Source organism: Myxocyprinus asiaticus, chromosome 8 (assembly GCF_019703515.2).
Source record: "Myxocyprinus asiaticus isolate MX2 ecotype Aquarium Trade chromosome 8, UBuf_Myxa_2, whole genome shotgun sequence".
NCBI lineage: Eukaryota > Metazoa > Chordata > Actinopteri > Cypriniformes > Catostomidae > Myxocyprinus > Myxocyprinus asiaticus.
Window position 1 is genome coordinate 33,468,705 of NC_059351.1, and position 21,289 is coordinate 33,489,993.

The 21,289-nt window shown below is 37.8% G+C and overlaps 1 pseudogene; it reads right to left on the reverse strand.

The window, feature by feature from the left end:
* LOC127444757 (progesterone-induced-blocking factor 1-like) overlaps positions 1 to 21,289 on the reverse strand; it is a 59,594-nt pseudogene that overhangs the window by 23,574 nt on the left and 14,731 nt on the right.

Here is a 21,289-nt window from a genome sequence, read left to right on the forward strand (position 1 = left end):
AATAATTAATAATTATTTCTGTAGTTAGTAATTAATATTTAAATTAATTAATTGGATCTAACTCATTAAAACCTCATATGGGGCTCCAGTAAATGTAGTGTGCTACGTTTAGAAGCAAGTTTGGTTATTAGCAATAATTAATAATTATCAAAGATAATTACTAATTATTAAAATCAATAGAACATTGATGAGAATCAATGTTAGCTTTTTTAATCCTTTAAAATCAACAATTATCAAAGATAATCGTTAATTGTTAACATCGATGAAACGTTAATTAAAATTAACACTAGCTTATTGATCATTCAAATTCAACAATCATCAAAAATAATTATTAATTATCAAAAATCAATAGAATATTAATTAGGATTAACATTGACGGGGCACCACCCTGGAATTAGGGACTAATAACCAAATAGTAAAACAATCTCAATATTAGATTGTTTTCTTAGGAAAATCGACATCCGAAGAATATCGATTTTCGAATAAAAAAAAAAACAATGAGTGAAGGTTTGAATCCGAGCACTGACATCCCGTCAGCATGACACAGGCGTATGCAAAACAAACCAAAACACTTCTCTTTGTAATATAAACAAAGTTTATTTATGCAGTAATATCAATTAATAATTAATACAATGCAGTCAATAAACTTCCGACTTACAACTACAAACTAAACAGTGATATGATTAGACATGGAAATCAAAATAATCCTATAACACATAAGGTGTGTGTGTGACAGTGTGTGTGTGTGTGTGTGTGTGTGTGTGTGTGTGATTAGTAAGAGAGAGAGAGAGAGAGAGAGAGAGATGATAAAGTGACAGCCCTAAAGCCGATTTCGCGATAGTGGGAGAGAAAGCAGCTGTGTTCATCACTCAGAGACGTGGTTTTACGAGCGGGGCTCGTAAAAGTCCTGCGTTATTTGACTCTTTAATGGATGAACTCAGTTTCTGTCTCACCCGCGATGGCGAAATTGCACAATCCAATTTGGTTGGACCACAATACAGCAAAACAAATTTAAGATAATTAATACCCTGAGTATTAATAATGAGCGGACATGGCGGTCCGTAAACTGTACAAGCAAAAACCTTGAAACACAAGAATAACACGCTATAATATTCTATCTCTGCCCAGACATAAACCTCTTAATTGAATCGCATGAGGACACAGGTAGAATGTGTTTTCCTCCATCCTTTAACTCTGACCCGGTTCCTTGAGGCTCGGGTGATGACGGGAGGCCGTTTCCTCGCTCTATCGGCGGACGGTATGGCTGTTTATTGTCGGCGGGTGGTACGGCTGTTCATTCTCGGCGGGCTGGCGGAGAACTCAGAAATGTCGACTTGATTGAAGATGGAAGAGAAATCTTTAATCTCTTCACTTCTGTAGGCAAACGGATGAAGATGCAAATTGCTCGGCGGTCTCCTTCGGATCCGTTAGAGTGTTCGGTTGAACACAGAGTAATCTCAACTCGTCCAGCGAGATGGAGATTGTATGGCCACAGTTTCAAGTCGGACATTACTTCCTTGTGCCACGAGGTTGTACCTGAGAGCAGCAAAAAAGCTACGTCTATATTCGGTGAACGAAGTCGCTGGAAGAGAATTCTGGAAGCATTTCAGAGGTATTTCAACTCCTGATGATGTCATGTTTGAGGGACGTTCTGTTGTGTGCCTCATCCAATAGGAGTTGAGAGTTCGATCCTTTAGTGAGCAAGGCTTCATGGATTTGTAGTCTGTTTTGGACTCCCTTTGTTTGATTTTGGCGCGATTTTTATCAGTAAAATTTACGACATGGAATGTGTGGGCTTGAGTTAGGTTTTTACGACTGTATTAGGCCTGCCTTTGTCTTCTATCTGAATACATGAGGCCCAACATTTGCTTATTTGATTACTGATCACGAAATTGTGTGGAATCTTAAATATTTCTTATACTATGTCATACATTTTACTAAATCACACAGAGCTGGGTAATCACTAGCACGCAAGCAACAACGAGAGAAGAGCAGGCTATTTTATGTATATGAAGTTTTTCGCACCTGCATTCCAGTTTACATTTTGATGTAATCCTTCCTCATGATCACGCAGCGTTTTCATCACAATGGGAGGCTAAACAAAAAGTTAAAATGTGACGAGACTCGTGATGCGCGTGCAGTCCATTCGCGCATCACAAGCCGATCAACAAGTTGATCATTTAGCCCTTTTCGGTGAATCACACCTGCAAAATCCTAAAACTGTATTTCCAGGTTTAATTTATATTTTTAATAGACTCAGATTTTTGAACCCCATGATGTGGGTTTATGTTTTCTCTTTTAATCATTTAATGTAGTTTTGAATGTGACTATGGTTTAATGAGGGTGTAGGCTACCTGTATGCTGGGTTGGAAATCTCAAGGATTAATAGTGGTGTTTTCCTTATTACATCACGCGTTGTTCTGAAAGCAAAAAGAAACAAATGAAACACGGAATGGGGGCTGTCATCCGCTCATCCTGACCGAAGCAAAGCGGGTGTGTTTACTCGCACGATTGACCAAAAGTGAAGGGCTGTCATGATTTGCAAATGGCTTGCACGCTTTGCACGAGTCTGTTGAGTATACTGCAGTCTCGTCACATTTTAACTTTTTGTTTATCCTCCCATTCAGCTCATAACAACACGCTACGTGATCATGAGGAAGGATTACATCAAGATGTAGATTGGAATGCAGGCGCGGAATTTATATAAATAAAATAGTCCAATCCTCTCTCACCGTTGCAGGCCTGCCACTGATTACCCCTCCGCGTGCCATGGGTTGTGACCCCTGATCTATGATTTTACAATTAGACGTAAATCATCATCTTAAAATGTAATGCCTTGTAGAAAAAGAAATATACATTTAAGACATTTTATGACCTTAATTTTTAAAGATTCTGTTTTCATAAGTTTTAAGACTTTTTAATGATCTCTGTAAGAGTAAACTCTATTTTTCTTTTAATATTGACAAAATTATATTGTGCTTTACCCTTGCTGTTTGCATTGACATAAATTATGTGATCATCTAAAATGTAGCTGTTAACATGAAAAACATTTTACTATTTTAAGTTAAGAACAGGCTACAAATGTCTCTAGTCTTTACTAGAGTTGAGTAGAGATATAACCATATGAATCAATCCATGTACAGCATTAGGCTGGAGTTTGTAAAGCACTATTTTAGATGAAAGGGAAAGCTGATCCTTCTGGTAGCCTAAAGCCAGTAGAACTTTCTGCTGTGTATTAAAACCACACAATTGTACAAATTAACAAAAATACTGGAAGGCCCTAAAAGTGTTTCTAAATCCAAATATAACACAAAAATTATTTAAATAAAGAGAACTCGAAAACAAAGAACAGACACTGTGCCAAGTTAAATGTAAACCCTGTTCTCCATCTTATTTCTGAAAGGTTCCAAAGTTTCAACATGTTCCTCAAACTCTAGGGAAATATTTTCTTCCTTAGAGAATTTTGTTTTTTGTAAGCTTTGGCCCAGAGCTAACAAGAAGACATATGCAAATAAAACAGATCTGGAGTGAAACTGAAAACTGAAAGGTAATTAAGCATTAGAACAGACTGTGTGTATCACTGTTTACAAGGAAATAAGCAATTTAAAAACTTCACCTTTTCAGTGAGAATTATAGCTTCAGAATTTGCTGTAATTAGTGGCCATTTGTAGACAAAGCATGGTGGATGTATGCATATGGATGAATAGTGTTTACCTTAAAATCCAAGGTCATGCAGACTTTTCTTTAATTGCTTTTATTATTTATGGACGATGGATGGACGGACGAATGGACGGATGGGAAGGGATGGGATTGGATGGAGATTCCATTTTTGTAAGCATCTGATGTTTTTATATTTTGTTTATTTCATGCAATTACAAGTGAAAATGTGACAAAAAACACAGTTTACAAATTCTAAACTCTGTGCTTTTTTCTTAGGTCTTTTATATTTTTGGTGTGTGAGTGTAACAATATTAGTTGTATTCTAATCGAGACCATTCGATCTGTATGATGTTTTGACTGTATGTTTGACAGTATGATGTACAGAAAATGATCATTTTGCATAAGTTATGAAAACTTAACTTATTTGTCAGCAACACCAATTTTGTTTTGGACAAGCAAGTAGTTATCAATTAATTTGATGTTTTTCTACAGCACAGAGTGTCAAATGTAAGCCAAAATATGTATTTATTAATTTTTATGCAACATGTACATATTTTGATGAACTCATTTTTAATGCTACCATAATTTAATAAATACTTTTAAATCCACAAATTGCATTTGCCTTTGCTTATTTATGAAATTTATAGTTATTTTAGAAATGAAGGAACTTTCTCTCAATATAATACTAGCACTTGGCTGTGTACTCACAGAACAACACAGACACACCAACACAGATCTATAAATGCAAACCACTGCGTTGGCTACTATGCGGAGCCTACTGTGTGGGTTTGGCACAGAAGTATAAATCGGCCTCTAGGATGAAAACTTATATTAAAACATTTTATTGCTTGTTGCTTAAATGCATAACATGTGGTTAGGACACAGTGCAACACAGAGCAAGGACCAGTGCAAACCTAGTCTACTCAATGGTGAGACATAATTAAAACTAATTTATTTACCTCTCACACTTAGTAAGAAAAATGAAGCAAACAAATCGATTTGTCTGTTTCTTATGCTTAAGCATAACATTTACGGTTTGCACCGACTATTGTTTGTATTGTCTGCTCTCTTTAATACAGATGTGCTTTCAGCATTTTCCAAAGCCTTCCTCAGAGCAGGTTTTAGAGCATTCAGAGCATTGTGCAAAAAGTGAAACTTAGCACCTGTTCAGAGATTTGACTGCTGTGCGCTGTCTGTCTGTCCAGGTCTCTCCAAAGCAGTTTGTTCTGTTTCTCCAGCTGCAGAACACTGTGTGCCAAGTAAACACTACACACACACATTCAGAAACCTATGATTAGACTCATACAGACATAAAAACATCATCAATAAACACAAAGATGAGCTTCTGGTTTTCAAAGAGGAGTGACCTCCTAAGACTTCACCTTTGCTTCAGTCTTCTCTTGGCCGTTATTGGAATGTTTGCACCATAACCATATGAAAACAGCACCCTCTCTGCTTCATCTTCATTTTCCACAAAAAAAAAAAAAAAAGGAGGAAAAAAAAGTGTGTTTAAGAGTAAGCATGTCTTTTAGACCACCCAACTCGCAACATGGCCAGAAGGGAGAGCACTACAAGGACACTAAACAATGTTCTATCTTCTTACAATGCATAGGGAGGTGTGTATATAAATGATGTGGTTTTTAAACAATAAGGCCTAGGGACTCGACCAGGAGCATGCTATTACAACCAAATAAACATTCAAGAGTGTGAACCAAAATTACATGCAATTTGGGAGAAAAGAAAGTAAAAAGACAGAGGGGTTTGACTTGAAGCACAATCTTGTTATAAAGGCCTGCATGCAGTACCAACCTGCATTCCTTTCTCTTGACATTCTTTTGATGTTAGATCTTTGTGGATTTTAATGTGGATTTGAGCATATTCGCTTAATCAATACTTAAGCAGATGGTTTTCAAAACCTGTTGTTAACCTACTTAAAAACCTGGCTTGATCGGTTTTTCACATCACCTTAGCTCAGTGTCAGCATATTCAGTAACGTTCCAAAGAGGGTTGTTTAAGGACAGGGCCCTAAGGGTATTTTGTCAAAGAATCTTTAGGTCTGATAAAGTGTGGCATTATGAACATGCAAAACTGTTTAGCTGTGGAAAAACAGACATGCAACATATTTAACATGGTTTAAATTCAATGGCTGTGATAATTAATTTAATGATAATGGCTTTTTTGTGGTAAAATAGTAAGTACATTGCACTTATGTGGTTTTAGCAGAAGAAAGTTTCACAAATAGTTATAAAACAGATTCTTCAACAGCACTCATTTGACCTTCTGCCTTAATTCTGGGAGCTTTTCGACATTTCCTTTATAGACAAAATAGTGAGAGGACAAGAAATATCAGAGAGAAGATAGGGGAACGAGATAAGAAAACAAAAGACAGTGTTCTCTTTTCAAGGCACATTTTTACAGGATATTTCCAGGACATTTTATGTGCCCTACAAGTGTAATATTAAGCAAAAACACATGCGTCCATTTAAATCGAGCTTTTATTTTGGTGTTTCTGTGTTTTTGACGGTAGTGTCTCACCTCCAGATAAGTAGTTGGCTACATGGCCAAGTGTGATTATTAATCCCTGTAAAGCTGTGATTTAATTAAATAAATACATAGTCTGTATGTGCTGCGCACTTCAGAGTATTCTACTCTACATCATCTCACACACACAAGAGCGCTCGTGATATTCATGATGAGGCGTTTTCAGTGTATGAGCGGCCGGCTTCACACATTAATTTTTAAGCGTGTATCACTTGCAGATTGTATATTTATTCAATTAAATCATAGATTTTTGCAGTTTAATTATCACACTAGGACAAATCACAGTTTTAATTTGATTAATTGTGAATTCAAACATTCATTTCCATCCAAATATGTCATATTCCATGACATTCTGTGTTTCATAGCAAATGCCATTTGTGAATTTGTTCTCAAAAAAATCAGTGGTCAGACAGTCAATGTTTATAACTCAAATGTTTTTGTGGTTAACACAACAGCAATGTTGGAATGAAAAAAAATATCTTATTTTGTACTATATCAATACTTAAAACTATTTTAAGCAGAGATGAGCACAAAATGTATGTGACAGGGATTTGTTCAAGACAGTTAACCGTTGGCGTTGTTTCACAATACGCAGTCACTGGCATTGACAAAACGATACAAATGTGTATTTGAGTTCTGACCATTACCATATTTTTGTACATGTAACAAAAACCTTGTTAGCAAAGCAGTTAAACAGTTCGCTTATACTTAAATATTTTCCAGGACAAATACTTATTTTCCAGGACATTTCAGTATTTTTATTTTCCATGACTGGAAAACTGTACTGCAAAATTCCAGGTTTTCCAGGACGCATACGAACCCTGAAAATGACTATAATCTACATCTCCTGAATTAGCAACATGATTCAATGTGTTTGGAGTATGTGTGCTAACCGTTATATCACAGCTTTGACCTCATTAATTGTACAGAATCATTTTTGCAGAAAAAAGACCCCAACGACACATAATATATGGAAGATCTGGATGAAACCTAACAGACCATGCAAATGCAGATCACAACCAACCCCCTCCCCCACTTTTTTTTTTTTTTTACACGGATCATTGCATCGATCTCAAACCACTGGTGATCAGGAACCACCACAACAACAACAATTACGTGAGGGATTCACATCGATCTCAAACCCCCGCTGATCAAAAACCACCACCACAACAACAACAAACAATTGCGGTAAGTCATGGCATCCACTCATATTATCGTTTCGTGAAGTGAGGGATTCACACGTGATGAATGTAAGGAATTAGTCAGGCTATCTGAGAAGGTTTATGAGTTAGAGACACACATCCGAATGCTGGCGGAGGACAGTGAGAAAGAGAAGCTGGTAGAAACTGTTTCAGATGCAGAAAGCACAGCAAGCAACACACACACTTTGGTTCCGGCTATAGAACCCCTGCAGCTGGGCATTTGGGTGATGTCTCGGTAGCATACTCGACACCACTAGGGCAAAGCGACACCACTCTCCCATTCCTGTTAGGATTTCCAATCGATTCTCCCCACTCAGTGATGCACCCACTGAGAATCATGTTGAAAGTGCCCTTGTTATTGGTGACTCTATTGTAAGGAACATGGAAATAGAGACTCCAGCCACTATTGTTAAATGTATTTAATGTTCCAGAGCGTCTGACATCAGATCAAATTTACAAGTGCTGGCTAATGCTAAATGTAGATTTTCTAAGATTGTTATTCATGTTGGCACTAACAATGTCTGGCTTCGCCAGTTAGAGATCACTAAAGATAATGTTAAAGAGGTGTGTAACCTTGCAAAAATGATGTCAGACACTGTAATATGCTCTAGCACCCTCCCTGCTCGTCATGGTGATGAGGTTTATAGTAGATTAGTGTCACTGAATGGCTGGATGTCTGAGTGGTGTCCGGAGAATAGCACAGGATTCATAGACAATTGAAAGAGTTTTTGGGGAAGACTTGATCTGCTAAAGAGAGACAGACCCCATCTCTCCAGGGAAGGTACCGCTCTCCTCTCTAGTAATATGGCTCATAATCTTCATAGTGATAATATTTGACTAATTGGGACCCAGGTCAGGAAGCAGACAAACTGGCTAATCCAAAAATCTGCTAGCTGTCTTGAGACATCACACAGGTTACATAAACTACAACACATAGAGAATGAATCACCTATACAGTATATCACATAGAGACTGTCTGTTCCCCAAACTACCAAACAAGATTAAGTCATTTAAAAAATGTTTTTTATTGATGTCAAACTTGAAAATAACAAGATAAACACCATATAAAGGTAGGGCTACTAAACATTAGATCACTTTCATCCAAACCACTAATTGTAAATGAAATTATTAAAGATCATAGTTTGGATTTGCTCTGTTTGACTGAAACCTGGATTAAAACAGATGAATATAATTTAAATGAGTATACTCCCTCAGGTTATTGTTATAAACATGAGCCTCATCTGAAAGGTTGAGGAGGAGGTGTTGCTACAATTTACAGTGCTATTTTCAATGTTACTCAAAGGTCTGGATATAAGTTTAATTATATTGAACTGATAATGCTTAATGTGACATCGTCAGATATAAATAAGAAATCTTTGTAATCTTTTGTTCTTGCAACAGTATATAGACCACCAGGGCCATATTCTGAATTCCTTTGAGAATTTGCTGATTTTCTGTCAGATCTAGTGGTTGCTGTGGATAGAACTTTAATCGTTGTTGACTTCAACATCCACATAGATAACGAAAATGATACACTGGGATTAGCATTTATTGATATTCTCAACTCTGTTGGGGTTAGACAAAATGTGACAGGTCCAGCCCATAGGCAAAATCATACACTAGATCTAATTTTGCCATATGGAATTGATGTTGATAATAGAAATTCTGCCGCAGAGTGATGATTTCTCAAATCATTGCCTCGTCTCTTGTATGCAGCGCTTAGCAAAGGTAACTCAATCTACGCAACATAATCATTCAGGTAGAACTATTCTTTCAACTACTAAAGATAGCTTCACTAATAATCTTCCAGACTTGTCTCAAATACTCAGTATGCCAAAAAGTTCAGAAGAACTTGATGTTGTCACAGAAAATACAGATAATGCCTTCTCTAGAACCCTAGATATTGTCGCCCCCCTTTGATTAAAGAATGTTAAAGAGAAAGATGCCGTACCATGGTACAATTATCACAGTCATGCCCTTAAGAGAGCAGCTCAGAAAATTGAGTGTATGTAGAAGAATACAAAATTAGATTACAAATTTTTGCTCTAAAAACTGCCAAGTCTGCATATTTGAGTAAACTCATAGAAAATAACCACAACAATCCTAGGTGTTTAGTCAGCACTGTGGTTAAATTGGTTAGAAGTAACACTTCTATTAAACCAGATATTCAATCGCAGCATAGTAGTAATGACTTTATGAATTCTTTACTGATAAAATCTAAATCGAAAACAAAATTGGAATTATGCCTCCGTCTGCCACAGCACCCCAGAAGACTAAAATTATTCCCTATGAGCAACTTCAATCCTTCGCTATTATAGGTCAGGAAGAGCTAACAAAAATGATCAAAACATCAAAATCAACAACATGTTTACTATATTGCCAAAAGTATTCGCTCATCTGCCTTTAGACGCATGTGAACTTAAGTGACATCCCATTCTTAATCCATAGGGTTTAATATGATCTCGGCCCACCCTTTGCAGCTATAACAGCTTCAACTCTTCTGGGAAGGCTTTCCACAAGGTTTAGGAGTGTGTTTATGGGAATTTTTGACCATTCTTCCAGAAGTGCATTTGTGAGGTCAGACACTGATGTTGGACGAGAAGGCCTGGCTCGCAGTCTTCGCTCTAATTCATCCCAAAGGTGCTCTATCGGGTTGAGGTCAGGACTCTGTGCAGGCCAGTCAAGTTCTTCCACACCAAACTCGCTCATCCATGTCTTTATGGACCTTGCTTTGTGCACTGGTGCGCAGTCATGTTGGAAAAGGAAGGGGCCATCCCCAAACTGTTCCCACAAAGTTGGGAGCATGGAATTGTCCAAAATCTCTTGGTATGCTGAAGCATTCAGAGTTCCTTTCACTGGAACTAAGGGGCCAAGCCCAGCTCCTGAAAAACAACCCCACACCATAATCCCCCCTCCACCAAATTTCACAGTTGGCACAATGCAGTCAGACAAGTACTGTTCTCCCGGCAACCACCAAACCCAGACTCGTCCATCAGATTGCCAGATGGAGAAGTGTGATTCATCACTCCAGAGAACGCGTCTCCACTGCTCTAGAGTCCAGTGGCTGCGTGCTTTACACCACTGCATCCGACGCTTTGCATTGCACTTGGTGATGTATGGCTTGATGCAGCTGCTTGGCCATGGAAACCCATTCCATGAAGCTCTCTACGCACTGTTCTTGAGCTAATCTGAAGGCCACATGAACTTTGGAGGTCTGTAGCGATTGACTCTGCAGAAAGTTGGCGACCTCTGCGCACTATGCGCCTCAGCATCTGCTGACCTTGCTCTGTCATTTTACGTGGCCTACCACTTCGTGGCTGAGTTGCTGTCATTCCCAATCGCTTCCACTTTGTTATAATACCACTGACAGTTGACTGTGGAATATTTAGTAGCGAGGAAATTTCACGACTGGACTTGTTGCACAGGTGGCATCCTATCACAGTACCACACTGGAATTCACTGAGCTCCTGAGAGTGGCCCATTCTTTCACAAATGTTTGTAGAAGCAGTCTGCATGCCTAGGTGCTTCATTTTATACACCTGTGGCCATGGAAGTGATTGGAACACCTGAATTCAATTATTTGGATGGGTGAGCGAATACTTTTGGCAATATAGTAAACATGTATGTTATACCCAATATCGACTAAACTCCTAAAAGTTTCCTGTAATCTCAGAACCTCTTCTTAATGTTATTAACTCCTCATTATCCTTAGGGCATGTCCCAAGAAATGTTAAACTGGTAGTTATCAAACCGCTTATCATGAAACTACAGTTTGATCCAGGATAATTGGCTAATAATAGACATATTTAAAAATCTCCCATTTATGTCGAAAATACTAGAAAAGGTAGTGTCCTCCCAACTATGTTCATTTTTACAGAGAAATTGTATATATGAAGAATTTCAGTAAGGATTTAGGCCCCATCATAGAACAGAGACTGCACTTATCAGAGTTACAAATGACTTGCTCTTATCATCTGATCACGGCTGCATTTCCCTTCTAGTGCTTTTAGATCTTAGAGCTGCCTTCGACACCATAGATAATGACATTCTCTTGGATAGGCTTGAAAATGATGTTGGCATTTGTGGACAGGCATTAGCTTGGTTTAAGTCCTATCTCTCTGACCGCTACCTCTTTGTCTGTGTAAATGAGGAACTTTCTGATCAAATTAAAGTTAAGTATGGAGTGCCACAGGGATCAGTTTTAGGGACTCTGCTTTTCTCCCTATATATTCTCTCCCTGGGAGACATTATCAGGAACCATGGAATTAGTTTTCACTGTAATGCCGACGATACCCAACTTTATATTTCTTCGAATCCCAATGAAATTTCACAATTTTCCAAATTAACAGAATGTATAAATGATATCAAAGAGTGGATGGCTAGAAATGTCCTTCTACTCAATTCCAATAAAAATCAAGTACTAATTATTGGAACAAAAATGGAAAAAAAATAAAATAAAAAAATAAGACGTTAAAATCAGGGACCAAAATGTCGAAAACATTTTTTTAGCAGAACGTAACCGAAAACCGGAACAAAGTGAGTTTCAGTTGTTCCGGAGTGAAAAGTTATTTTTAAATGCTGGTAACCAGTTATAACTGGTTAATTTTGTTCAGATAATTTTTTCATGAAACTAAAGGCCAAAGGGTTTATCACAGTAAATTTTTGGAACTACATCACTTCATGTTGCCCGAAAAAATGAAACATATGCTTTGATGCTGAAGGAAACTGCTACATCACACATTTCTTTGCCTAATTGCCCATAGTGGATGTCGCATTCTGTGAACAACTATAATTACTACATATACATGCACAGCTAATCCAGATACAAGGAAAGCATTATTAGAGGTAAAAACTACATTTCTCAGTTGTTTCCAAGTCTTCACTGAATTACTGTTAGATATGATGCATTAATACAGATTTGATGCTGCTGGGTTTTGACTCAGAAGCAGATCTGTAAAAAAAAAAAATTATACTTTACAGTTAATTAACTGCTTGTGATGATTTCTATTCCGATAAATCCACCACACAGGAAAATATTTTTTTTGGGCTTGTTTTTCCAGACCAGGTCACTTGTTTCTCTTGCGAGATCTGGCAACACTGTAATTGGTATTTCACCCACCCCATAGCACAGAGTACTGTCATATTATAAAGAACGTTATTAACCACTCTTTTATTTTGTTCTAACCGGTAACCTTTTGGAAAGGAGACTGCGGGATTTCTGAACTGGAATGAAAAAATACCGTTTTTGTTCAGAACGAACCGAAATGAAAAACATTTAGTTTTTAGTCCCTGGCTAAAATATAACCTGACTCTTGATGGATGTACTGTAACATCAACTTCTACAGCAAAAAATAAAATTTTGGTGTTTGGTTGATAGCAATCTAACCTTTGAAAAACTTGTAGAACTGCATTCTTCCACCTCAGAAATACTGCTAAATTACGACACATGCTATCTGTTTCTGATGCCAAAAAACTGATTAATGCGTTCATGACCTCAAGACTAGATTATTGTAATGCATTATTAGGTGGATGTCTTGCAGGTTTAAATAAAAATAAATAAATAAACTTCAGTTGGTTCAAAATGAGGCAACGAGAGTGCTAACAAGAACTAGCTGTAGCTTAGCAGGCTGCACTCATGACATGTGGTGCTGATGCATCGTGGGTGACCTGAGTTCAAGTCCTGGCTCATGAGGTCCTTTCTTGATCCCATTCCCACTCTTCTCCCTCTGATTTCCTATCACCTCTCTACTTTCCCTATCCCATTAAAAAGCCAAAAGATAAAAAAATTTGTTTAAAAAATCTTCAAACAGTCAAGCTCCAAAGTATTTCAGTGACCTTCTATTACACTATATTCATCACGCTCACTACGATCGCAAAACTCTGGCCTGTTAACAATACAAAGAATATCAAAATCCACAAGAGGGAGATCATTTTCATATTTGGAAATGCTATGGAATAGTCTTCCTAGCAGTGTTCGGAAGTCAGACACACTCTCTCATTTTAAGTCTAGACTAAAGACTTATCCATTCAGCAAGGCATACACCTAATTTATCCCTCAATTCATAGTTATGCTGCTTTAGTTAGGTCTGCTGGAACCAAAAACACTTCTCTTATTCTTTTTTTTTCTCCCAATTTGGAATGCTCAATTCCCAATGTGCTTTTAAGTCCTAGTGGTCGCGTAGTGATTCGCCTCAGTCCGGGTGGCGGAGGACAAATCCCAGATTATCCCTCCACGTCTGAGATCGTCAACCCACGCATCTTATCACGTGGCTTGTTGAGCGCCTTGCCACGGAGACATAGCACGTGTGGAGGCTTCACGCTTTCCACCACGGCAACCACGCTCAACACACCACACGCCCCACCGAGAACAAACCACATTATAGCGATCACGAGGAGGTTACCCCATGTGACTCTACCCACCCTAGCAACCGGGCCAATTTGGTTGCTTTGGAGACCTGGCTGGAGTCACTCAGCACGCCCTGGGATTCGAACTAGCGAACTCCAGGGATGGTAGCCAGCGTTTTCACCACTGGAATCTACGCTAATTTTATTCTATTTCTTTCCCTGTCTAAACCTCTGAATTATATCCAGATCCATCTCCTGTCCTGCCTGATGTCCGATTCCCACTGTCACTGAGTGATGATGACCAACTGCAGCACTTCAATCTACTAAGATGGACTTCACAGAGGATGAATTGATGCAAACTCAAAGACATGGGATTCTTCATGAGCCACTGCCTGAAGCATGGGCTCACCAAAATTACCTGTCACAAGCTTCCAGCCGGACTGCGATGCTCCTCACTGAATGATACCTATATCAACTTGGTCAAAGGAAGGACATCACTCTTTTAAACTACATAGAAAATTAATTAACCACTAACAAAAGCCTTCATTGGCCAAAATCAAAGGACAATGCATCTACGTGTATTTCCTCAGTTAACTTGGGATGACTTCAAGGTCTTTAATACTAAAACTTATAGTTCATACAAAATCATTTTGTTTAATCGTTGACCTGCGACACTTAGTTTACTAATTTTAACCACTAATAGTTCTAAACATAAATAACTAATATTGGCTTTATATTCATAAATGCTTTGAAACAATGCCTGTTGTGAAAAGTACTATACAAATAAATTTGACTTGACTTGGCTCGATGTGCTGTTTTTATCTAATCTTTGGTCTTTTCTTTGGTATTCAATTACACTGACTCATGATCACTGCAGGAGGATAACATCTGACACTGGATGTGTCTCCTGTCTTACTTTCTGCAGCCTGCATTGTGACATCGTCTAGCTCCTTTTCCAATCGCTCGTATGTCTCCAGTCGTGCTTGCTGCTCAGAAGTCTGGGCCTGCAGTTCAGTGATGCTTCTCTGATGAAGTCTGTAGCCTGTAAAACTATTCTGTTAGAAACTCTCCAAGGATAAAGACAGAGAAACTAACTAACAAGGGTGGTGACATAACATCCTGTTCACAAAGGTTTTATGATACTGAAAAATATGTATTTTAAATAATTATTTTCAGGGGTGAGATTGGGTTTCTACCCTTGCCTAGTGTTTAGCTGTTTGCTGTTTGAATGGTAGCGAGGTTAAGATTAAGTGTGGTGCTCATTTTAAGACTTTCACATTCAAATTTTAAGGTGAAGGTGAAATTATAATACTATAAGTAAAATAAATAAATAAATAAATAAATAAATAGGTTGATTCTCAAGCAAAGTCTAAGCATTCTGGCACTGTGTTGCTTTCAAAACAGTACTCTGTTCATTTGAGCATCTCGACCAGGCTCAACCAATGCTGTCGTTCTGTCCGACCAATGCCAGACAGACGAGTGTTTGAACCCATTTTGTCAAAAAACTTTTTGCAATTCTGTTTTGTGGTGCAGAAATTACACACTTGACCTTTAAATCTATGATGGCAGACTCTAATTATAAGATAATGATAATTAGATAAGCCACAATTAAATTAAATCATACTAATTGGGTTTTGTGTGCATGACATCTTGATGGATTTTCCTATACAGGTTTAGCCAATGTGAGACATTTATTTGTAATTCCTTGCCTCCAGTTTTTTCTGGTGTTTTTCACATTCAGTTTGACAGAGGCTGAAGTTCCTGGCCATCTCCTCCTGGACCATCTGGGCATGCTCTGACATTTTCAGCTTCACCTGGTTAAGCAGTTCTGCCACTCTGCTGTCTGAAACCATCTGTACTGCCTGAACCTGGACAAAGGCACCAGAGGAATGTAAGAGCATCCATATTCACCAATTCTACACACAGTTTATCCATTTATCCATCCATCCATCCCAGCAGAAGTAGCAAAGATTCTGCAAATTTGCCCATGCAAACTTAAAGGGATAGTTCACCCAAAAATGAAAATTCTCTCATTATTTACTCACCCTCAAGCCATCCCAGATGTGTATGACTTTCTTTCTTCAGCAGAACATGCTCCAAAAAGCACATAAAGGCATCATAAAAGTAAGCCATACAGCTCCAGTGTTTTAATCCATATTTTCTGATGCTATACAATAGGTGTGGGTGAGAAACAGACCAATATTTAAGTAATTTTTTTGCTTGAAATTCTTCTCCCTGCCCAGTAGGGGGTGGTATGCTTGAAGAATATGAATCACCAAAAACACAAGAAGAAGAGTGTGAAAGTGGTCTGTTTCTCACCTACATATGGTCATATGGATTACTTTTATGCTGATTTATGTGATTTTTGGAGCTTCAACATTTTGGCACCCATTCACTTGCATTGTATGGACTGAAACAGCTGAGAAATTCATCTAAAAATCTTAATTTGTGTTCAGCAGATGAAAGAAAGTCATACCCATCTGGGATGGCATAAGGTGAGAAAATGATGAGAGAATTTTCATTTTTTGGTGAACTATCCCTTTAACTTGAAATCAGAATTAAACTATTTATCCAAAATTAAATAGACTAAAAAAAGTTTGTTTATTTCAAAAGTTTTAGATATGGCTGTGATAAAAAATTAAAAAAAAAAAAAGACCTAGGCTTGAAAATTCTGTACAGTCGATTTAATACATTCTGTATAAACTTCACTGTATAACATCTCTGCTCTGGCTCTCCTTAGGCTAAACTAAGCTATTACTGAATCATTGCAATGCAAAGCTTAGATGTGGTTGCTTCTGACATACAAAGTATATTTCCTAGGGCTCAAAGTCAATGTTTTATCTTGAAACCCTAAATCTTAACATGCCCCAACAAACTGAGTGTCGTTTGCATCTTCCTACATTTACAGCTCAGATCTCAGAAGGATTAAACCATTTTTACTGAAAGTGGGAGAGCTCCAGGGGTTTTGGTTGAAACCATCACCACACCTATAGAGGGGCCAAACTGGCAGGTCAAGATTTTCTTTTGTTTGTGCTGTTGCAAACATGCAGCCAAATGCAAGCATTTTTGTAAAGATTTAAAAGAAAATGTTACCATCATAATAACCAACACCTATAGAAATATTTGTGATGAAATTGGTGTGTAATTTGACAACTCCCAATCATTTGTTGTACAATAAAATAGGATATTGTTTAGATATTTAATGGTATAAAGTCAATTAGGGTTGGTTGTTTGTATAAATTCAGAAAAAAAGGAAGGGTGAGGATGCAGGCCGTTGGTTTACAACAGTGTGTTGTAAGGCGTGGTTGTCTGAAACTGAGCACTAGTAAATATTTTTGATTGCACAATTCACTTTATTATACAAGCATGCCATCTTGGAATCACATCTCTGATTTTTTTCCTGGAACCCTGAAAATACATTTGGCACAATTGGAAAAACTTTTGATTCTTGGGATGATGCATTGCAATGCAACACTTATTTCTATTGTCCCTTCCCCCAATTCAATTTGCCCGCCCAAAAATAGAGTCGCTGGACAACATGTTCACGGACCGTAGACTCGACCTCTCAATAGTGAGGGGTAAAGGAGCATCTGTCATTTTTGCCCTCAATCCAGCTTCTCTTTGAATGCAAGCAATCCGTTCCCTGGTGCTGAAAAACGCAGGGTATGCCCAACAGCTGTGCACAGAGTATCTGCTGGTATGCAAGGCATGTGTCTGGAGCTCAGTGGCACCCTGAGCCTCTGACATGGGCAAATAAGGGCTGACCACTCAGGAGGAAGGGGAGGGGCAACAATCAGTACGTCTAGACACCTATTTGAGTCAATTTCTTTTTTCTTTTTTTTTAAGTGGGTGCCTGTAAAAAGGTAGAGATAACAAAATTAAAAATAGAGATAATGCAGAGGAAAAAGAAAACAATGACAGACAAAGAGATAACAAAGAGAGAATGACAACAAAGAAAAAAACATAGAAAGTAAAAAAAAAGAAAAAGACAAGGAAAGAGAAAAGGACAAATAAAGAAAAGAATCATTGCCGAATTAAAACTAATGATAGGAAAATGGACGATATCTGGTTATTATGAGATGATCTATAGTGGTTGATGGATACAGGTTTTTCAGTGGCCAATGACAACTGAATTCTACATTAGTATTGGGATCAGCCATTAAAAACCCATATACTATAGGCTGACCACTAATCATAAGCAATTTTCAGAGATAAATCATCTATTGCTCATATTACACTGGCAGCCAAAATTTGGAATAATATACAGATTTTGCTGTTTCGGAAGGAAATTGGTACTTTAATTCACCAAAGTGGCATTCAACTGATCACAAAGTATAGTCAGGACATTACTTATGTAAAAAAAAACAGCACCATCACTATTTGAAAAAAGTCATTTTTTATCAAATTTAGAGAGGCCCCATTTCCAGCAGCCATCACTCCAACACCTTATCTTTGAGTAATCATGCTAAATTGCTAATTTGGTTCTAGAAAATCACTTGCCATTATATCAAACACTGCTGAAAGCCATTTGGTTCATTAAATGAAGCTTAACATTGTCTTTGTGTTTGTTTTTGAGTTGCCACAGTATGCAATAGACAGGCATGTCTTAAGGTCAATATTAGGTCAAAAAGCGCAAAAAAGAAACAGCTTTCTCTAGAAACTCATCAGTCAATCATTGTTTTGAAGAATGAAGGCTATACAATGCTTGAAATTACCAAAAAACTGAAGATTTCATACAAAGGTGTACACTACAGTCTTCAAAGACAAAGGACAACTGCTCTAACAAGGACAGAAAGAGATGTGGTAGGCCAGATGTACAACTAAACAAGAGGATAAGTACATCAGAGTCTCTAGTTTGAGAAATAGATGCCTCACATGTCCTCAGCTGACAGCTTCATTGAATTCTACCCGCTCAACACCAGTTTCATGTACAACAGTAAAGAGAAGACTCAGGGGTACAGGCCTTATGGGAAGAATTGCAAAGAAAAGGCCACTTTTGAAACAGAAAAACAAAAAGAAAATGTTAGATAAAGCAAAGAAACACATAATTGGACAACAGATAATTGGAAAAGAGCGTTATGGATCTTAACTCCATTGAGCTTTTGTGGGATCAGCTAGGCTGTAAGGTGCGTGAGAAGTGCCTGACAAGACAGCCACATCTATGGCAAGTGCTACAGGAAGCATGGGGTGAAATGTCACCTGAGTATCTGGACAAACTGATAGCTAGAATGCCAAGGATATGCAAAGCTGTCATTGCTACATGTGGAGGATTTTTTGATGAGAACTCTTTGAAGTAGTTTAATTTAGTTAATTTTTTCAAATTGTATTAGTAATTTTTCACATTATTATTGTCCTGACTATACATTGTGATCAGTTGAATGCCACCTTGGTGAATAAAAGTACCAATTTCTTTCCATAAAAGCAAAATCTGTACATTATTCCAAACTTTTGGCCGCCAGTGTACATCCAACAGCATAGAATCCATGATGTCTCCTTGCTCCCTAGATGTGCATGTCTTCACAAAATCAGAACTGCAAACAGTTTCTCACTGCAAAGATCTGATCAGCACATAAACAGTATCTATATATTTTATTTTATTTTTTAATCTTAGTTTAGTCTGTTGGTTGTGTTAAGACTACAGCAGGTCTAAATGTATTTTTTTCAAACTGCAATTTTTCAAGCCTTTGCTTCACTGTCACTGCTTCTGTTTTGGTTGTGTACACAGACATGCACCTGTAGAGCATGCAAAAATGCAAATACTGTTTGTGTCTTGTTTTTTTCTAGACTGCTTAGCATGTTTTCTTTCACCAATGGTATTTACCAGTACTAGTCCTGCTAAAACCAAAGCTCAGAAACCACATTAGCCTGTGAGAGACACACCCTCACTGGGCTGCACTGACTCACTGCTAATGTTTATGTACTTGACTAGAAACTACATTAATTCAAATGTCCTAACTAGCCACATCTATCAATGTTTAAAATCATCTACCACAGCCCAGTGTCCAGAATCTGATATTGCTCTTTTTCCAAGTACCAATCTTCACAGTTTCATCACAATGGAGTGATTAACAAAGGCATGTTTGACACCTCTGACACAGTCACTCCAAAGCTGTGGGAAATGTACTGTTCTACAAATTCCTCACTGAAGAACGCAGGCTCCAAAAATAATTATAGCAATTATAACCAGGAGAACAACAGTCAGCATATTTTAAAATCTTGGCTTTGATTATTTACTTGTCACAGGCAGGTATTTTTTACATAGACAAGATTTAATGTTCACAATGTAGAACACTTTCTTTTTTCTCAAGGCAGAAGTTGAAATACTATATGTCTCCCCGCAACTCCTGTCATATCAAATGCTTATTACTGTACACAGTGGCGAATTCTCAGGGCCAGCAAAGCCTTCTCTGCTGGCCTAATATGCCAAATAAATAAATATTTTTCATCCTTTCATTCTCAATCACCTTTTTGCCTATGTATTTGTAATCACTTTCCATTCTTAATTAATCTACAAACAAATAGAGAAAAACTAAAAGTTTAACCAGTCAGAATTTATTCCTTGATGCTTACAAGCGAAGCGAGACAACTTTTTCACAAATCACATGCCCAAAGCCAAGCTCATTAGCTGAAGCAGCGCGTGAGTTTGAGCTCCATCCCGTCAGGCCTTCAGAATTTCTACAGAATCCCTCAACAGTGCAAAAGAATGGGCAACTAAAGTCAGATTGTCAGATTCATCAGCCAATCAGATTGATTTATTTGTTCTTGGTGGGTGTGATCTTTAGGATATGTCCTGGTCGAGGCCTTCTAGCTGGCCTTGAGTGATGCAATCATGCTTTAAGTAACGTAATTTGAAAGCAAAGAGCGCGAGATCTTGCTGACGAGTTGACTGTCATTACTGCCGCTATCGCCATTGAGAAAGATCCTTATGGATTTACAAACCTGAGATGTTCTGCATGACTGTGTGATTGCTTAATTTATTAATCATGAAAGGAGAACTGATTTTCACTTCAAGCAAATTGGTAAGTGCTTTTAGCATTGTTATAGCAACATCAGGAGTTTTCTAAGTGTAAATTAGGCTGCTGGAGCATTCAGTGTCAGATCAAGTTTTGAAAAGAAGTGGTGCATTCCATTCAACTCGGAAAGTCGGATTTTACAACTTCCTACTAGGAAAAGTTCAAAGGAATGCATCTTGAGGTCAGAATTACACCTTGTAGGCTCGTGCAGAAATTCTCAACTCCGATTTCACCGAGATGCAGGTGCATGTTGTCACACAAACATGTCGACACTCAGGGAGATATACAAACTAAGTGATAAACATTCACTTTATTAAGTAATATCGATAAATGAGTTTGTTTACACATTACATGATATTAAAGCTTGTTTAACAAACGCCTTCAGAAACAGGTGTATAAAACATTATAATCTCTTTTGATAATCGTACACCTGAAGCACAAATGCTAGCGCTGCAACATTGTTTATCAGCTGAGTTGCTAGGAGAAATCTCTAATGAGAGTCAAACCCCTGCTAAGCTAACGGGAGTG